We start from the raw sequence: 20,764 nt of genomic DNA, 5'->3' as shown, positions 1-20,764 counted from the left end.
CGGTATGCCTGTTGGGAAGTGCAGATGGGAACAATTTGCCGCGGCGTTTTTCGCGGTCTCGGAGATGCAGGAGCGAGCCGACGTTAAAAAAGATACGTTTGAACTGTCAGCAAGAGCCACGTAAATACCTGTTCACACTCGGAGCGGACGCGCGCGTTTGATGAAGTGCTGTATTCGCGCTGTTGGTAAGCGCTTCGGGACCGATCTTTTACAATTGCAACTCGATACTGACGCGACACTCGGCAAAGAAAGGTTGGACCGGTATTGCACGTATACCTCCCACGAACTGTTACAGCTCGACAGTGACGTGCAGTCTGTCAGAATAAAAATGGCATACCAATAACAAAGAGTACATACCGTGCTACGAAGGTAATCCATACAGCGTTTATTTCAGCTCTATATCACACAAAACAAGGAGAGGATCGACGAGTGTTCGTCAACACTGCCTCGGAAAACAAGGGGAAGAGATTGACCTCACCTCTTAACCTAAAATTGAGGTCAGCGATCAAACTATAATACGGAAGGGTCCACAAGGGTAGCGCGGGCATATTCCATTCAGTACGCCAGCCGGTCGTAGGCAGACGGTCTTGCGACGAAGCAACGCTGCGCCAAGTCGGAGTGCCTGCTAGGCCTATATTCTGACAGCTTCGTCGGAGCGGGATTCGCGGCTGTTGTCGCCCTTCTCGGGTGTTTGTGGATCCAGCGTTCTTGTTCGTCGTGGTTTGTTTCAAGTACATTTCTTTCTTGCTGCTTGAAGTCGGCACACACGAGATGAACACGTAGAAAAATAAACGTTCAGTCAGTCAGAGTTTTGAGAGGAAGGAAACCAAAGGAACCGTTCTGAACTTGGCCCTGCCCTACTGCGCACGCGCAGTAGTTGCTTCGTTTACCACACGATAGATGGCGCTTGGCTCTCAGCATTATCAAATTTGGAAATTTTCGCCACACATCTCTAATTATGCTACAAAATGTGGATCTGAATACTATTTAACAAAACTTTTAGGAAACATTCGCCGGCTATTTATTGTTTACGATCGCGGTGCTGGTGAGGTAGGCTCTTACCCAATAGGCGATGTGGATTCGGCTGACGTGCACCGTTTCTGCGTATGCATCGTAGTGAAAAGGCAGAGCTTTCGAAGGAAAGAAGTCGCAAAAGAGTCCAGTTTTCTTTTAAAAGTTCTATAGCAAATAATTTTTTTTGGCTCCCTAGTCTTGTGTTTTTGTGTTCCTTTTCACACCTTTTACGACGTGCGGTGGATGAAATTCGATTTTAAAATCATTTCATGGTCCCTTTAACAGGCAAGAGGCATCCGAATGGAGAAAACTCCAGACTCACTCTTTCCCTAACCTCCTTCACCTTCATCGATTCTTTCCTGACAGGTACCGGAGTGTATGCCCGGGCTGTCAATCCTCTGAACCCTCCCTCTACCACTGTACTTGGGCATGTCCTTCCCCTGTCGGGGTAGGAGTCATGCCCGTTCGTAACCCCACTACAACCTCCTGGGAGGCCGCTCTACTCAGCTCACGCCCCGAGCGGCAGCGAGCGCTGCTCGACGGGCTAGACGGGTAGCGGTGGCCTGCGGGGCCTTGGACTTGGGGACCTGACCCGGGGGGCGTCATCACTGAACATACTGAATTAAAGTTTTTACCACCACCACCCAGACAATAAGGTTGTTGCGGTGTAAACAGGAAGATCTGAATTTTGGTACATAGAGACCAACTCAGCTCTTTCACGTGACATCACTGTGGTGGCGCTGCTGTCGACACTGCGCATGCGCTGTGCCTAGCTTCTCCCGGATCTAGTTCCTGCACACGCGCTGTGTGGGCAAAGAAGGGCTTGTTTTGGAAACACTGTGTTGGTGTAGACGGTAAATAAAATGACCGTGAATTACTGCCCCAAGGTATTCAAAAGTAACGTCAAAGTAATTTCAAGTAACTTTTGGAAAGTAATTGTAATATAATGTCATTACCTTTAGTCTGCGGTAATTTGTAATGGAATTTATTTACATTATTGCAGTTTTCAGAAAAGTAACTAGTGATATAATTTAATTACTTTTTGAAAGTAATTTTGCCATCTCTGGTTGAGGTGGCCCGATTGGTGGCGTGCTTCGACCTTCCGGTAGCTGGAAAGACTAGGGCATCCTGAGGACGTCAGCCTCGCCGCTGGATGTGACATGCTCGCCGCTGGCTGCTTTCCGAGTGCTTGCTAAAGTGGACAGTTTATAACAAAACATTCTGCCTTCAGGCTCAAGATACAAACGTGAGATTGTCATTTACGGATATTGTGGATCATATTCAGCCTATTTGTGAACACGACGGGCATATTTCAGATATTGATGAAGTATGTCTTTAAAATATTTCCATACCACATAGCAAAAAAATGTCAGGATTTTTTTTTGTCCACCACCGTCTACACTATACTCCGTTTCACCTTAGTCAGGGTGCAGCGGATGCTACGAGCCATCAAGGAAAATTGAAAGCCGTGCGAGTGTCATGTCACCTTAGAGAGCGGGCGCGGCGACATGTGGTATGTGCTATGTTCAAAGAGCACTATTGGTTGGGATTGCTCTTAGCATCCGCTGCATCAGGACATAGGGTGAAACAGGAATGCCATGCAGCCAAATCCTACCAGGTGAGAAATAAGGGCCTGATTTTGTTTCCTCATAAGCACACTTTTAATGAACAGAGTAATCACCCATGCTAGTAGATTTTTTTAAAAACTAATCCATTCAATTGTGCTCAGTGCCAAGTGTCACAGCAATGCAACACAAAATATGAAGGCTGTATTTAAGCACCGTATCAGTAATGCAAATTTATATATTTCTTTTTAACTAAAGCCATTCACCAATCTTTTAATGTCGCTCATCACCAGACGGTCACTGACAATTCAAAATTAATGTGCAGAAGCAATTGGAATTTCAGATGCCGTACAGCTCACTGTAAGATATCTCAAATTTAATTCACATAGTTTGCACCCACCTATCACATGAACCGAGTCGCCACCAATTTGTAGCAATAGAAAGCTAGCTGGATTGGGACTTTCGCTAACAGTTAATAAAGGCTGAATTCTAACAGAGGTGTACATTGTTTCTCCGATTCTTTAACATCATTCGTCCTTTCAACAGTCTGGTAGAAAATGTCTGGCTTTGGCTTGCCCTCTTTCAGTTCAAGGACGGTCGCCAGGTTTTCTGAGGCAATCTAAAAAAAAAAGTGTTGGACAGCGCTACACTGAGCAGCCGTGCAGATGGAGCTCCGCGGCTCGTGCGCATGAACTCGTGCCTTGCGCCCGTGGCTAGAAGGTACCCGGCTCTGAGCCGATCGCCATATTAAACCTGTTGTTCTACCTTGCTATCGTGTCACCGTTCCCTGGCGCAATTTGCAACACGACTTGCAACACGACTTGCAACAAAAAGCGTCACTTGGCGTCAATGCTCGAGATGCGATGAAACTCAACAAAAATCTGAAATAAAAATAGTTGATCTCGAGTCAACCTATAAATGGCAAACTACCCTGTAAAAAAGCAGGAAGCAAGTAAAAAAGATTCTCTTTTATTATGAGAAACAAAATCGTAATTGCAAAGATGTTAGTGGAATAAAAAAGACTCGTGGTGCTTGCTTTTGCCAAGGAGGAAGTGCCAGTTATTAAGGCTATGGTATTATTATCAGTTTTCTGAAAGTATTTTGTTCCAAGCACATTTCATTATGCTTGTGATCACATTCAGCTTTGCTCGTGCTTCGACAAATGCTGGTAATACTTACTTTAAAATAAACAAAGAACTTAAAACAAGTATGAAGTAACCCAATTCTCCAAATAAGCCAACTAATGCCGAATGCGTAGTGTTTTTGGTTGGCCAGTTTCGATCAGATGCACCTCAGCTGCACCAAATCTCGCTCAGCAGGAGGAACCTCCCAAAATATAAAGCTATTTGCTCAGGTTTTCAGTCATCCAAAAATATAACTAAAACGCAAGTATTTTCTTACAGTGCAGCTATAAAAAAGGCAAGCAAGAATTGTCCCATGAAGAGATTTTTTTCAATGCATGTTGAATCTTAATAATCTTCACCAAATTGAGCAACAGGGCTATATGTGCTTGCTCTCTTGTTCTGTAGAAAACATCCAGCAGGTTGGCAAGTCAGTGCCATTTTAAACCTTGTTATCACAATGGGTATGCTCTCAGATAAAGCCAGCTGTCGGTCATAAAACTGGTGACCATGCTTACTGTACATACTCAAGTGCATAAGGGCAGGGTCAGGTAATGAAATACTTCTCCAGAGAGCCCATAGTTTCTCACGACCTGTAAGCTGAGCCCTTCGAAGGAAATTAAAAACAAAAGACGAACAACGGCTTCATTTACTGCGAATGTGCTGAAAAAGAGAAGTGTAATACTACAAAGGGTAAAGTGCACCTTTTTTTTTATATCTTCTGCATCATGAAGCCCTACGATGATCTCGCAGAACAGGGCCGGTCTTGGCTTTCATTCTGTCACCATGAGAACAGTTGGCAGGTTTTCGGAGGCAACATCTGTATATCGCTCCTTTGCCATGATGCCAATACTAATACGAAAAAAACTCTGCAAAGATCTGCAAGAAAAATATTTTTTTCACATCTTCAGCCTACTTGAAGATATTTGCAAACTGCTCTTTTTGATAGAGAAAAAGCGAAAAAAATCATGATTTATTAATTGTAACAGAATCATAATTGATGTCAGACAACATGGCCTTTCCTTTAAATTCCGCAAAGTATAGATGAATTTTATCCGAGGGGGTACCCGGTATTATCCATGGCTGAAGCGGTACAGGCTGCGCTGCACTTAGCACACTTTGGCACATTTAACAACTTCTATTTGTTTTCTAAATCTGCGTAAACTTGCGGCCACAAAATCGAAATACGAGCAAGCATCTTACTTTTTCTAATACCTGGATGCCCCTCGTGCTTTAGGGACAGCACGCTTGGCCGTAGGAACTCTGAAATGACGACTTGAGTATTCCACAACAAACAGCGTTGCTCGATAGAAAGATCGTGACAACGGCTCAAGTAGGGCCGGCATATATTTTTTTTTTGCGTTTCGTTCGGCCAGCTGCGCCATGTCAGGTCGAGCACTGCTTTTAGCACTTCACCCTTTTATGTCTCTTGAGCCACCTCCCGTCGTTGGCAGGCGTTTATTTCCGTGGTTCCGCTGTCTGCCGTCGGAGCCGTTGGCGTCCACGTCTGGCTGTCGTGAATGGGTCGGCGCCGGAACCATCGCCCTGGCGTGTCCCTCCGCCGCCTCCATCCAAGTGGTGATGACACAAGCTTTTTCCCATTTCACTGAGTTTCCGTATTTCCCGGCTAGCTGCTTGCATCGGATGCCCTCGCTGCGCACACCCCCAACAAGCTGGTCCCGCAGTATTTTGCTCAAAAATGCAACAAACGCGCAGTTTGTTGCCAATCGTTTCATCTGCACTATGAACTCGTCAATGAGCTATTGGCTTCCTTCGGTACGTTTGCGAAAGTTGTACGCTCCGTTACAATAGAACGCTTCGGATTCTAATTCTTAAGAATCACCTGTCTTATTTGCTGATAAGGTTTCTTCTCTGGCGTCTCCGGGAAGTCCAGGTTCCGTAGCGCCAAGCAGGCTTCGTCACCCAGTATTTTGTAATTAACCCATCTGTTTCGCGCTGTCCGTCAAACTTTTTGACTCTTGAAAAAGCTTCAAACCGCTCGAGGTAGACCTCCAGGTTACCTCTGGCGGAGCAGAATTCAGTCAACCGCCTGATGAGCGGCTGGGTGAGGCTGGCCTACGCTTCCCTGTCGCCGTCCATGGTGCTTCGTACCGCAACTCGTATCGTTTACGCCCGGTAGCTTTGTCGGATCCTCATCGCCATTGTTGAACACGGGAACAAGGTTTGGCCAGAGACCAGTCTAATAATGCCGCTCGGCCGTTACAACAGGAATAAAACAAGACACGCCCTCCCGGACTGTTATCTACTATTAATACACAGTGTTATCACACTAACATTAATCACGTACAGCGCCCTATTTGGTCACAGAAACAACATCCCCTATGAGGCAATCACACTTGTGCCCGTTACTTTCAAAATGTAATGAATTACAATTAGAAATTACCGAGCCTCAAATGTAATGGATTACCGTTACAAATTACTTTTGCTGAAAAGTAACGAATTACCTTACTCGTTACATTACAAATTACTTTTACGCTATTTTCCCCGTACATTCATCAAGAAAACAATAAAAAAAATGTTGTTTTCAAAAACGTCCTGCAACACTACTTTCCCTTCCTCAAACGCCCGCACCATAGTAGTCTTTGTAAAAATATATTGTATTTAAGAGAAAGAACGATCTGTAAGCTGACAAGGGAGCAAAAGCGGAAACCACACCCGAAATCCCACTATCTTACGGCAACCGGAAATCATCCCTGGAATTCTGCAGACAAAGCTAGCAGCGCGCATGCTCAGTAGGAGCGTCTACCTCCGCTAGGAAATCAAGAAGACAACGCCTACTTGGCACCTATTTGGCGTTGTCTTCTTGATCTTTGTTTTTCGCATATTTGTATATGCCAATAATCCCTGAAGAAGGTGGACAAAGGACAAAAACCAATGTTCAAATACAGCTAGGTGACTGGTGCACAACCGAAAAAATTTGCCTGGCCCGGGCATCGAACCAGGAACCTCTCCATTTCCAGTGCAGCGCTCTACCAAGTGAGCAACCAGGAGTTAGATAATAACGCAATTACTGCAAAGGTGCAAGCAAGCTGGACAAAAATAACGATGATAATCCCTGGAGAAGAGGAACAAGGTGGACTGACGCCAAACATGAAATCTCGAAACACAACTAGGTGACTGGTGCGCGACTGAAAGAAATCCGCCTGGTCCTGCTATCGAACCAGGGACCTCTCCATTTCCAATGGAGCGGTTTACCAACTGAGCTAACCAGGAGCTAGACGTCAGTACAACATAAGCCTTACACGTTTTTTCTAGTGGTTCTAGTGATTAGTGGAAAAAAAACTACGTGTTTTATTTTTGGTTATCTTTTAGTCACGACGTTTTCTATTTTGTTGAACTTGCTACATTTATGTGCTGAGTTGCCTGCTCCTATTGCTCTAGTTTCTGCATAATGTTCATGTTTTTAAAGAAAGTAATGAGTGATTCAAGTAATCCGTTACCAATATATTGTGACGAAAATAAATTAAAGAATACTTCCGTAAAGAAAGTAACGCGGCAATTACAAACGTTCTTAAAAAAGTAAGGGATTAGAAACAATCCGTTACTTATAACGGGTTCCTTCGCAAATCTGTAAGGCATGTTGCACTTGTAAATACAGCTTGCACGGTATGGAAGGAAGAGGCCCAGTGCCCTTCTAGTGGTTGAATTCGAGCTGTGCATATGCACATATCAAAGTATATGAGGCTGCTAACGGCCCGGCCATGCACTGACATGCAAAGTATCTTCAAGAAAATGAGTTTTCTTGAAGATACTTGAAAATACCGTATTTACTCGAGTAATAGCCACACAATTTTGAACAAGGCCCTTGCGTCTACTTTCCCGCAGGGCACATATACAGCCAATCCTTTTGTTACGCATAGATTACATAACAAGTGACTAGATCGAGAACACTATTCTCCTTACAAACGCAATCTTCACAGATGGTATCTTCGCGTGGAGACGTTATCTCTGCCCTGTCAATCGCTGGTATCATGCTGTCGATCGCGGTGATTGGCAATCCGCGTGCTCCGTCGAAAAGCGAACCCTCAGGTTTACTTCATAAGCAGTGCGGCAATTACTTCGAGTAAATACGGTAGTTTTCAACATGAGAAGTTAAAACAACCCGAGCTTACGACGATGACATTGAACGAGTAGAGCGGCGCAATCGCGGTAAGTAAGAGTTTCCTGCAAGGGGCTGTCGTGTCGACAAGACAAGCTTCATTATTCAGTCCAACGAGTGTAAATGATGAGAATTTCATATTTATTTAATGAGCAACTTTCGGAGCCGCGAATAAAAGTTCTTCCAGATAGCGAACTTGTTTCAAATTGCTGAAGCGCTGGTAAACAATGCAAGGGTTACCATGTCGCGGCGGCGGCTCGGCGAACTTGCACTCGGGGCCGCCGAAGACCGATCGCCATCCGTCCGAGCCGAGCTCGCAAGGCGACAGCTCGCCCGTACTCGGCGAGGGAGCCCGACAGTGTGCTCAAAGCCTGGAAACAGCATGGTGAAGCGACAGGCAAAGAACCTTGATACCACGAACGGGCAAAGGCGACCAAAAGGCTTGCACGGATATGAACAGTATTTGAAAAGCTCCGTCCTTTGCCACTACAAAATGCGTGCCGCAAGCTCATTTCTTCTCTGCCAGTCATAGCTTTTTCTTCTTGAGGCATGCTTATACACGAACTCAACTCTGTGACGTCACGGCGCGGTGGTGGCGCGTCGGGCGCACTTCCGGTCTGGGGCTGTGGGCCGAAGTCCCCATGCCATACGTGTATTCTGCGTTGTTTTGAAAGGAACCAGACAAAAAAACTGCCTTCTCGTCAAAACGCTGCGACTGGGGCAATACCAAAAGAGTCGAGAAAGGTTTGAAGGTCAGTTTTCACGTGCTCGGTTCGTCCGAGAATCTGGATATATGCCGTGAAAAGGGAAAAGCAGACGCCGTCGGACAACGATTGCATGGGCGGGAAGCACTTTGAGTTGAATGCACGGATACTTGTGGTCATCAGATTTATTTTTTTTTTGTTCCAACATGAACGTCAGAAAACCGTCAAGTTGCACAGACCACCTGCAGACAACGTTCAGTGCGTCTTCAAGCTCAAACGGCCGCCTGATCGTTCGAACTGTCGTCTGCTCTTTCAAACGTTTCTGCTTGTCGACGCCGGCCGGTAGACCAAAAATTGGCCCGGTACTTGCGATAAGAAGTGAGTGCAGGCCTCAAAAGACTTAAGTTTGAAGGTTGGTAAGCAGGCTCGATGTAAACAGTAGATACAAGGAGATGTTGATCATTGTTACCAGTGTCCATCACCGAGTTGTTATGCCCAATTCACTTGGTCCGATTCTGCTTGCGATTTTCACTATCGACGTCGACCATCTCAGCAACGGTTCACGCTTTTGCAGCCCGAGCGGCGTCGCGACTGAAAATTGCGAGCGAAATCTCATCATGCGAATCAGGCTTTAGCGTACATACTGCGGCGTCCACGCGGAATGAATCACCGCATGTCACATTATTCACGCGAAGTTTTGCGGTGTAACGAGCCTCGGTGATTTCGCTGACGCCGCTCAAGTAGTCAGACATCGCCAGGAAGACGTAGAATCAACAATTCGAACGCGGAAAAGCGCAGGGGGACTCACACCGACGCCGACAACATCGCATTTCAATGGTTTGTTTATGGGCGACGGCTAGCTTTTTGCCCACACCCCGATCGCGCAGGCGCGGCGCCGCTGGCGTCCGCTAGGGGCACTCCGAATTGTTTGTAAACATGAGTTGGTGTATAAGCAAATCGCTGAGATACGTAGCAGCTCATTGCGGCGCAGATTACTATGGCTCTCACTCCAAATAACCGTCGTTACAACGACGGTATTCGACTTCATCAGGTTACGAAGGTGCAAGGCATGTATAGAATAAGGTAGTGTACATCGAGTGTACAGGAGTGCAGGCGAGGTAAAATGCAATGTAGCGGTTTGTTTCCTAAATTATGCCTATTTTTACTACTACAAATTTTCATCTCAGCCATACACCTATCATTATTTTTCGCTGGGGAATTTTTAAAGGTAAAAATTACAGGTGGTAGGAGCCAGCTCACAAAATCAACATCTTCAATGTCTAGTAGATTGAAGAGGAACTACCTCAGTGAAAGACAGATTCGCGTTTTTGTAACAAAAGTGCATTGTTTCTTGGGAAGGAAGTAGGTTTATTAATTTTAATATCAACAAAACGAAACGAATTGCAAATACTCCGTTACACCCGAAACAATACGTTGGAAACAAAGAATGGGTTTGCTCGAGACAGGCATGATCATGAAACGTTAGGAAAGTTTAAATTTTTGTCCATCGCTTGAACTTTAACATCAAAATCTTTACGTGCAGTGTACACATTCACATGTCCCGTCTGCACCCCGGCCCGTTTTAATCCGGGTGAGAACCATACCGTCGTACAGTCGCGTATCGCTACTGCGTGATGCACTTTAAAGACTCCAGGCTAGCAGACGAACTGCACTGTCGAGATGTTCATCTACAGCGAAGACACCAGTCACTCCTGACTGCCCTCAGACACAATTATTTTCATCCCGTTTGCACTGATACACGCAGTCGAGACTCAAACGATTCGTTGAAGATTCGTTTCTTGTGCTGATAAAGCGTTTAAGCGCTCCCAAACTTTATCAGCATAAGAAACGAAACGAAAGAAACATCACTACATGAACTGCACTGCGTCACTAATCGTAGACGCTATGAACTGAAGACCAATCGAAGTAGACGCGAAGAGGACACTCCGCCCGAGAGCGCTCGTCAATGTTGGTTGGAACTACAGGGTGTTTCACGAAAAGTGGACGAATTCGATATTGCAAAAACTACGCGCCGCAACAAAAAAAGGCTTGTGTCGTTTTGGTCCAGGGCCAGAGGTCTATTTAGGAAAATTATTCAAGTCCGGGATAATTAAGTTCTTAATTATTTTTGCGTAATTTACTTTTTAAATATTGTGTTTGAGGGCATGGATTCAATTAGAAAATTGCTCAACATCATCGAAAAACTCTGAATCAACATATTGCTGAACGGTAGAGTGCACGCGCAGCATTTTACGGCTTTCTGAAAAACAGCACAAATTCGGCGGGTTTTAAAGTTTCGGTTTGCTATCGGAGCGCATCTCGGCCCCGGCGGCACCGTGCCCCGTGAAGAAATAGTGCAACCAACCTCCGCTGCGCTGTCATCGCGCGACGCAGCAGGGGCTGGTTGCACTGTTTCTGTACGGGGCGCGGTGCCGCCGAGATGCGCTCCGATAGCAAATCGAAACTTAAAAACCCGTCGAATTTGTGCGGTCTTTCAGAAAGCCGTAAAATGCTTCACGTGCATTCTATCGTTCTACAATTTGTTGATTTACTGTTTTTCGATGATGCTGAGCAATTTTTTAATTGAAACCATGCCCTAAACACAATATTAAAAAGTTAATTACGCAAAACTAATTAACAACTTAATTATCCCGGACTTTAATAATTTTCCTAAATAGGCCCCTGACCCAGGACCAAAACGACAAAAGCCTTTTTTTTGTTGCGACGCGTAGTTTTCGCATTATCGAATTTGTCCACTTTACGTGAAACACCCTGTATATTTACCACAAAAAAAATGACCCAACGTAATCGTCTATCGTAAACACGAGGACATTTTGCCAAACTCTAAATTCCGAGAACTTGATCAAAGTGCTCACGTAGGGCATTGAAACATCACAGCGCACGAGACAACACGAGCGGCTGGACGTCGTTTCCTTACAAAAAGCATAATGTTGCCTCCATTTGACGGCGAGCGCAGCTGAGCACGCTCGGTGCACGCTCCGGATATCCTCTCAGCGCATTTCTCTATAGTCTAATTTTTATTCACTAAAAAGACTTTAGAGAGGCTACTAATAAGTCGATTCATACACACTTACTAGATGCTTCAAGCTTACTTCATTAACGCTCTTTTAGTGCACTAAAAGATACCTAGGAGAGGGTACTAATAAAACGCTTCGCATAAGCTTGAAAAATACTAGAGTCTTGGTTAGTTTACTAAAAGCAGAATATTACGGCACTTACTTCGAGCATACTCAGAAAGCGCACCAATAGTACAAGCCTACTTCCGGTAAGCATTTTTTAAGCACGAGTTTACTAGCATTTTTGAGAATTACTATCTTAAAAGATTTAAAAGGTGCACTTAAAGTAACATAGCTTTGGCTAAAGCGCCCAAAGGGGACATTACAAATTTGAATTGCTACAAGAGCCATACCCGAACCACCTTACTCATATTGTTTGAGGCTAGTGGCTATCTCACTATGCGCGAGCTGCACAGCATTAGCAATGTCTCCTTCGGCCCAGATATTGTGGACGAGGGAATGAAAGTAATGAACACTGAAGGCAAACTATTCCTCAGTATTGATTGACACGAGTAATATCTACCGTTAAGGTAATGATGAAGCGCAGCGGCATTTCATACTTTCTAAACACGTTGGACATTGCCTGGGAGTGACCACAGAACAGAGTAGAGACATCGTGTGCCTCGTCGTCGCGTTCATGGAAGTACTTGCGATACCGAATGGTATAATTACGAAAACCGCAGAGCTTCGGAAAAGGGTATGCATGCTTGGAAGGGAACACTGTGGACCTGCGCGTCGCGAACTTGCAATGCCTCTGCAGTGGGGTATTGGTGTTTCTCTCGCACATCACAATGATGGCAGGATACCGTTTTTTTAAAAATTATCTTTCTCTAATCTGTGTTGAAAATAATGATCGGGAATTGCCCGCTTTTGTCTTTTTTTTAGCATAATTAGTCCCGTAATTTTCTGTATTTTTTTTAGTCCTCTGTCAGGTACACATAGCGCTTTGGTAAAAATGCCTTTATCACTTTTTCAAGTTGTAGAAATACGAAGATGAATGGTTCGTAGGTTGTCTTGAGGCGCGCTATTTGTAGGCTTGGCATGCTCAATGTCAGTAGTGATTGCGCTCATGCTGATAAAGCTTAATGAAGCTAGTGCTGTGAGTTGATGCAGTTTCTTCATGACGCAAATTAAAAATTTGCGCAGAAAACATTCCTTTTACGACAATTATAAAAAAGAAGGTAAACAAATTTTCACCCATCATAGAAACACTGGGCAACCGAAAGAAGATTCACAAGAGAAGAAGAAAAACGTTGATACTTAAAAGAGGTTATCTGCCTTTATCTCTTTAGTCTCTGCTAAGCCTCGTTTGAAAGTTGAGTGGAAGAGTGATCGCCAATATATTGGAGTCTGAAAAAAAAAAAAAGAATAATATCTCCTTGTACTTTGTAAAGAGCATATTCCCGACCTCTTAAAGGAAGAGACGAAACCGAACGGCATCAAACTGTTGCGTCCCTATGGCTTGGGTTACAACGCAGTTCGTGGCAACAGCGACAACGGCGGCGATGAAGACCTCATGCCTGCCTCCCATCACGAGAGAACAGTCATCGTAGACAAAAGACGAGAGAGATGACCACGCCGTCACTGTCGTGACCTATTACCTGAGTCAAACGTTCAGAGAGAAAGGTCGATCGCTTGTAAATTTTCTGAACCCCGTGCTGACGTGCGATCCACACACAGAAATTATAACAAAGGACAAGCCCTTTCAGGATTTAAATATCGATGATTTGATTCACTATTTAATCTCGCTTGCAAAACATTTACCAGTTCCCATTCATCCGATCGTGTCACGATGCTATTGGTCATGCAAAGTCAGTCGAAAATTATGACTGTTTCAAAAGAAGATGGCCGAAGAACGATCGAGCATTTCGCGCACATCATACTCCTCGCCCACTTCAGCGAAGTGTCCTCTCGATGGAGCAGAAGACTGGATCGTCGCCGCCGCTGCCGGGCTTCTCTGTTGGTGCTGCTGCTGTCCGGCTTTCCAGACATCTTGCCGTGAAGGTATGGGAAAGCGTTAAGATGACACGAAAGATTACTTTGACGACAAGAAATCTTTCTCTGCTTTTCGGCCCCATTCCTTAAGAAATAAGGTAGAGTTCCTCTTGAAGACCCTTTCGTCCGTGTTTGTGTACACCCAGTGTTGGCGGTAGCGCCTTAGAAGTAACGGCGTTACCGGTAACGCGTTACTATTTTTGTTAACGTGGTTACGTACTCGTTGCGTTTTCAAAGCAGTAACGGTTTACATACTTACGTTACTTATACGAGTAAGGTGTAACGTAGTTACGTTACTGGTTACATAATCTTCCTAACACTTAAAAAAAGATTACACTTCAACTTTTTTCGTGTTTCTTGGTGCCAAGCTACACAAAATGATTTAGTAATTTTGTGTTTCGGGAGTATTTAAGTGGAACCGTGAAAAGATGGGTAATTATACTCAGTTTCTGAATGCACATAATGTTTCTTCAAATATGGCGCTTATACATACATGTAACGTCAAAAGAGTAAAAGATGGTAATATATAATCAAAAGACGTAACGCAAAAGTAATGTGCGTTACTTTTTAATGCGAAAACGTTGCCTGCCCGATGGAGCGAAGCCGGCGGCGTCTCTAGCTTTTGTCTGTAGCACCGAAAAGCGGCACCTAAATTCGAATTGGCTGAGCGAAACGGCATTTAAAATCCAATTGGATGTGACGCGTCTTATCAGATGTTTTGTCAAGGAAGCCGGCGAGGCTTCTCGAGGTCAAACCGGACGCGGCTCAGAATTGAAACACAAAGGAAAGCACAGCAACACAGATGCATCGTCACGGAAGCCGCGGAGCCCGCGGGCGCGCCAGCGCATTGGGTGTGCGCGATGTCATTGCCGAAGCACCTTGTGAAAAAGACGTGGCGCACTGCTTGTAGGACTGTGCTGCGTGTAGGCGAAATCCACCATCGTTGTCAAGTGTCGTAATACACGGCGGGGCGGTCTGCGCGGCGCACCGCCGCACCCCCTGCCAGACTTGGGCTCGTTACAGAAAAAATGTGATGGATTACAATTAGAAGCTACCGAGCCTCAAATGTAATAGTTACCGTTACAGATTACATTCCTGAAAAGTAGCGGATTACTATACTCGTTACGTTACAAATTACTTTCACGTTACTTTAAAAGTAATGTTTCAAGTTACTTTTACCTTTGCATTTAATGAAGTAAAACGTTACTTTCATTAAATGCAAAGGTGCAAGCGAGCTGGACAAGAATGACAAAAATAATCCCTGGAGAAGGGAAACAAGAGGGACAAAGGACAAACACAAATCTCCAAACAAAGCTAGGTGACTGGTGCGCGACCGAAAAAATCCGCCTGGTCCGGGTATCGAACCCGGGACCTCTCCATTACAGGTGGAGCGCTCTACCAACTGAGCTAACCAGGGGTTAGACGTCAGTAGAGCAAACGGGTTTTCTCAGCTGCCACCGGTCTAGCACCAACAAGGGTAAAGCTTGCAATTTAAGGTTATGATTATAATGCAATTACACGCAAAGGGGCAAGCGAGCTGAACAAGAATGACAAAAATAATCCCTAGAGAAGGGGAACAAGAGGGACAAAGGAAAAACACAAATCTCCAAACACAGCTAGGTGACTGGTGCGCGACCGAAAAAATCCGCCTGGTCCGGGTATCGAACCCGGGACCTCTCCATTACGGGTGGAGCGCTCTACCAACTGAGCTAACCAGGGGTTAGACGTCAGTAGAGCAAACGGGTTTCCTCAGCTGCCACGGGTCTAGCACCAACAAGGGTAAAGCTTGCAATTTAAGGTTATGATTATAATGCAATTACACGCAAAGGGGCAAGCGAGCTGAACAAGAATGACAAAAATAATTCCTAGAGAAGGGGAACAAGAGGGACAAAGGAAAAACACAAATCTCCAAACACAGCTAGGTGACTGGTGCGCGACCGAAAAAATCCGCCTGGTCCGGGTATCGAACCCGGGACCTCTCCATTACAGGTGGAGCGCTCTACCAACTGAGCTAACCAGGGGTTAGACGTCAGTAGAGCAAACGGGTTTTATCAGCTGCCACCAGTCTAACACCAACAAGGGTGAAGCTTGCAATTTAATTTCCAGGATCTCCAGGATCTCCAGCAAGTTAATCTCCAGGGATTATTTTCGTCATTCTTGTCCAGCTCGCTTGCACCTTTGCATTTAATTGCATTATAATTATAACATTAAATTGCAAGCTTCACCCTTGTTGGTGTTAGACTGGTGGCAGCTGATAAAACCCGTTTGCTCTACTGACGTCTAACCCCTGGTTAGCTCCGTTGGTAGAGCGCTCCACCTGTAATGGAGAGGTCCCGGGTTCGATACCCGGTCCAGGCGGATTTTTTCGGTCGCGCACCAGTCACCTAGGTGTGTTTGGAGATTTGTGTTTGTCCTTTGTCCCTCTTGTGTTTGTCCTTTGTCCCTCTTGTGTTTGTCCTTTGTCCCTCCAGGGTTTATTTTCATCATTCTTGTCCAGCTGGCTTTCACCTTTGCATTTAATTGCATTAAAATCGTGCCTCAAAAGCCTGCTAGAATACAGTAGCGCACATCAAAGAAAAAGATAATTCAAACCCCTCGCGCGAGGCTACATCGTCAGTTAGCCGAGTTGACAACCCGCGAATCGAGGGGGTACGGACCCGCATTTGATGTCTGTGCAGGTACTGGGAGACGTCGAAGATGTTGGAAAGGGTTGAAACGGTGTAAAAGTCGAAAACAAATAAACACGAAGAGCTTTCTCCTGCACAGGAGAAGAAGAAAAGCACAATGAAAGGCGACGGAGAGCCTACTCGGCGTCGTCCTTACTTGATCTTTGTCTTTCGTATAGCTGTACATGCCTTGCCCGTTTTTCTAGTGACCGATCATACAAAAAAGCGTGTTTTCTTTTCGGGTATTCTCCGCTTCCTGATGTTTTCTATTTTGTTGAACTTGCTTCTCTTTATGCTGCTGAATGTTCTACAAGTATTGCTCCAATAACAGTATTATGCTCATTATTTTAAAAAGTAACGAGTAATTATACTAATCCTTTAGCAATATTTCGTAACCAAATTACATTACAAATTACTTCCAATAAAAAGGAACGTGGCAATTACAAAATTACTTGAAAAAGTAACAGATAACAAGTAATCCGTTACTTGTAGCGTATTACTTCCCAAGTCTGCTTCCTGCCGGCGCTACGGCCGCTTCTGCTCCTCTTGGCGCCGAGATTTCTTTCGCATTCACAACTCATAAGAAGTGCTCAGGCGTCCTCGGAATTTTCAACCGTAACGGTAATGGTAACGTGTCTCTTTTACTTTGAGGTAACGTAGTTCGGTAACGTGTTCCCTTTATTTGCAAGTAAGGGGTAACGTATTTCGTTACCTTTTTTTCAGTAACCCCTACCACACTGCGAAAACCACAGGTGTGATGTTGGTGGTTCATGAAGAAAAGTAGAGGAATACGACTCATCGACCTACTACGTTACGAGCTCTACCGTAACGTTATAGTGCCGTCGTGTGCCCTTCTCTCCTCTCCCCCGACGGCAACTCGGTTGAGCCGCACGCTCCACCTGTCGCCGGATGCACGGCAGGCGTCACGTCAGTAGGGACAGAGTCAGCGGTGGTGGAATACTAACAGGTTGTAAAAGGGCACATTAATAGTTAATAAACGACGTGTTAATAGCTCGTATAAGCAATTAAAGTTGTCAACAGGTTTTAAGTGCATTGTTACTTGGGTGTAAACACGCGTTAATGGCTTCGATTAGAGCTACTCTGAAAAAAAGTCTGTGCGTCTACTTTCACGCACAAGACTCGGAGAACCATTCAGCACAACTTACGGAGGCAGCTCAGCGAATGACGATGCCGAAACATCTCTTTAGACCAAAAAACGCTGATTGAGTTGTGACATTGAGCAATGCAAGCGTGACGGTTCGCATTGCTTAATGTCCCAACTCAGACTGCGTTTTTTGGTCTAAACATATGTTTCGGCATCGTCATTCGCTGAGCTACCTCCGTAAGTTGCGCTGATCGGCTCTCCGAGTGTTGTGCGTGAAAGTAGACGCACAGACTTTTTTAGAGTGTACCTCTCTTCAAATAACGCAATAACTATTCATTGATTATTGGTGCGATCGCGTACACTTTTCCTGCTACTACCAACACTGCCAAGAAGACGGGATGCTACGCGACGACGACATGCACCACGAATATAGACATGACAGTAACCAACACAACGACGACCGATACGATGACGACTACCGACCCAAAGACGATCAGACCGACGGCAGCGGATATGACCGCCGACCCGCCGACCGTCACGAAGGGGCAACACCGGAGACAAACGAATAACAACCATAACTGACGTAAACATAAAGAATGCTGTGTGACCGAAACGGGTGAAGAAATCGAAGAACGTGTGAATAAGAGATTTGATTCTCATCTTTAACCAGTACCACCACCTACAAAACTGGGTATGTTCAAGAAAGAGGTGCTAGATATGACCCCCGACGATCACGTAGAACGCGACGGATACACAAAGAATGGGTGCCAAAACACCAAAGTAGAACCACATGCTTTGGTGTGCTGTCTGATAGATCATGCAAATGTCGGGAAAAGCGTCAAAGTTTTCAAACGAAAGACAACTCAACGACTTCGAAATTATCTTCCATGAAAACACGTGGGTTTCGTGGAAAAAAAAAAAGAAAGAAAACGATTACTAAGGTTTGCGAAAAGTATTACGTTTTTACTGTCAAACTTCATTTTCCTCTGGATATGGAGAACAGAATGTCTTTGTTTTGTTTCTGCTTAACTGTCACTGAGCATTGTATGAATCTTTCTGGCCCTGTTTATTTGATCAATTCGCGCTAACTGTTCTACACCGCTTTAATTCTACCGTCACCCGTGTGGGAAGTTGTAGATTTGGAGACACAATGATTATAAGAGGAGGAGGCATACGAGCGAGGGACCGGGGGGCACGTTTGTTTGTGCACACCATACATCCAGTGTTTTATAAACGGCCAACCGACCGAAACAGACGCGTCTCGGGTTTTTCCTTTGACGACACTCATCTGTCCTCGTCCGTCCTATTTTCTCTTACTTGAAATAAGTAAGCGTACAAACCACGCTTTGATTTAATCGCAGGTAGGCTCGTCGTTTACCTTCCAATGAAAGCTTGAATGTTACCACGCAGATTTCCAAACGCCGACGAAATTGAGTACGGATAAGGACGAAAATGCATTTGAGCAGGAAATTTAAGCTCTCGTTTGCGCCATCCTACTCCCGTCTTCCACGACCAACAAAGCTCCGAAAGAAGTTCTTCCCTCTGAATCGTATTCGAACGCCCGCAATATCTGTTAAGTGGACATTTGAATACGAACTCCAAGAACTCTCTCTTGACAGAGAGATCTGCCGAACGACGTCGTCGTTGACACACATGTCACTTACACCCGAGTGGAAGTTGTTCTTCGTATCCACGGAAATGCCGCCGTAACAAGAGAACCCCGGAGAAGTACCAGATAGGACAAGAGCGTAAGAGTAGCGGCCGCGGCGTTGGCATGAGCAAACACAAAGCTTTTAGTGGCAAAGCCTAAAAGGCCCTCCATTGAACCTCGTCGACGGCCGATTCCTCGCTGGACTCGGTGATGACTTTGGATCCTTTCGTACACCTTTTTTTCTGCAGTGTCTCGGCGCTTTTTCTTCAGGCACTCAGCACCTCCACATACACGTAAATACACCAGAATCAGAGCCCGTAGGCGGAACATAAATCCCACCGACCACTCGAATAGGTATCACCCTCCTCGGGCTTCATGCCTCTAGAATCACTATCTAGAGTCTAGATAGTGAACAGCGAAATTGCCTTCCGCAACAGGTAGTGGAAGTTGCTACAACGTCTCGGTTTTGGGGACCCGAAATCAGTAGGTGTCTAGGTTGATCACCTGATACGAAGAAATACGTTCTACGCATACACTTTCGCGCCCACTTACTCGTACACGCGTGCGTGATACATATAATCTTACGTTTCCTTTGCATCTAATAGTCGTATGACACTACGCTGTGTTTTAAGAGGTCGCAAGTATTATTTAACGTGTTGCAGTTGGGTAAAGGGCTCAGTATCGTTGCCAAGCGGACGTTGTTCAAGGAGACAATAAACCTAGAAAAATAGCCTTTTTTCTACCTGGTTATGACTGGTATGTCTAAAAATGCATTTTCGATGGAAATGAATGTTCGTCGGCGGGATTTAAGGTCGAGGGTCTAACACGCTAACAGCGTAGGTGAGTGGTGTCTCCCACACACTCCGTTGTTGTACTTTTTAGTCATTTGTCGACCGCAAATCCCACCCACTCTGAGACTTTTGAGTGTGCGTGCCGGCAGTTTCGGGGTTTTTAAATTCTGTTTAATGTACACAAGCTCCGTTTGCGCCCTTACATTTAATTAATTCTTCTGAGTACTGTTTTTGTGCACCGTGTGAACAATGGGCGACGACCTCTGTACTTATGGAACGCGTGTAGGTACGTTTTGTCTAAATTGTGTAGGGAGAAAAAGGATGAACCCTTGAGTTTTGCAAGTAGTGCCTCATTTCTGCGGAAGGCGCTCCTCAGTGCGCACAGTCTACTAGTAACGTTCTGCACTGCACAACTCCTGATATGTTCCGGCCACATCGAGGTCAACCCCGGACCCGATGATACCAAGCTTGATCAAATACTTGAAAAATTGAACTCTGTAATCTGTGAAAATGCAAGGCATCGGAAAGTTTCTTGGTTGTTCACCTCATGCGAAGAAATACGTGTTATGCATACATTTTCGCGCCCTAGAAGGCCTGGTAGGCGAAATTGCCGCAGTGCAAACGGAAATAAAGCACACAAGCGAGGTAATTACAGGAATTAAAAACAAAATCCAGCAAGTCTTTTTAAAACAGCAAGAAAATGATAGGTTGTATGGTGCTGTAGACGCGCTCGGAAAGCATATGGGAACAAGTAACCTGCTTATCAAAGGAATTCCTGAAGCAGGAAATGAGTCATGGTCCCAGACGAAGCGTATCGCACGCAGTTTGCTTTCGGACCGTTTGCAGATAAACGCCGGTTACATAGAACAAGTACACTGCACTGGTCAAAGGAGAGGCACAGGTCAATCATTCCTAAATTTCGAAACTTCAAAAGCAAGCAAGAAATACTTTATGG

General features: G+C 45.0%; 1 non-coding gene across 1 annotated transcript; it reads right to left on the bottom strand.

Annotated features, from left to right (window-relative positions):
* Positions 1–15,242: 15,242 nt before the first annotated feature.
* Trnat-cgu lies at positions 15,243–15,315 on the bottom strand. Its single transcript has one exon. It is a non-coding gene; the product is annotated as a tRNA-Thr (tRNA).
* Positions 15,316–20,764: the final 5,449 nt, after the last annotated feature.

This window comes from Ixodes scapularis, unplaced genomic scaffold, assembly GCF_016920785.2.
Source record: "Ixodes scapularis isolate PalLabHiFi unplaced genomic scaffold, ASM1692078v2 ptg003081l_1___fragment_2___debris__unscaffolded, whole genome shotgun sequence".
NCBI classification, from domain to species: Eukaryota; Metazoa; Arthropoda; class Arachnida; order Ixodida; family Ixodidae; genus Ixodes; species Ixodes scapularis.
The sequence above is the reverse complement of the archived record's forward strand: the minus strand, read 5'-3'. Positions and strand labels throughout refer to the sequence as shown.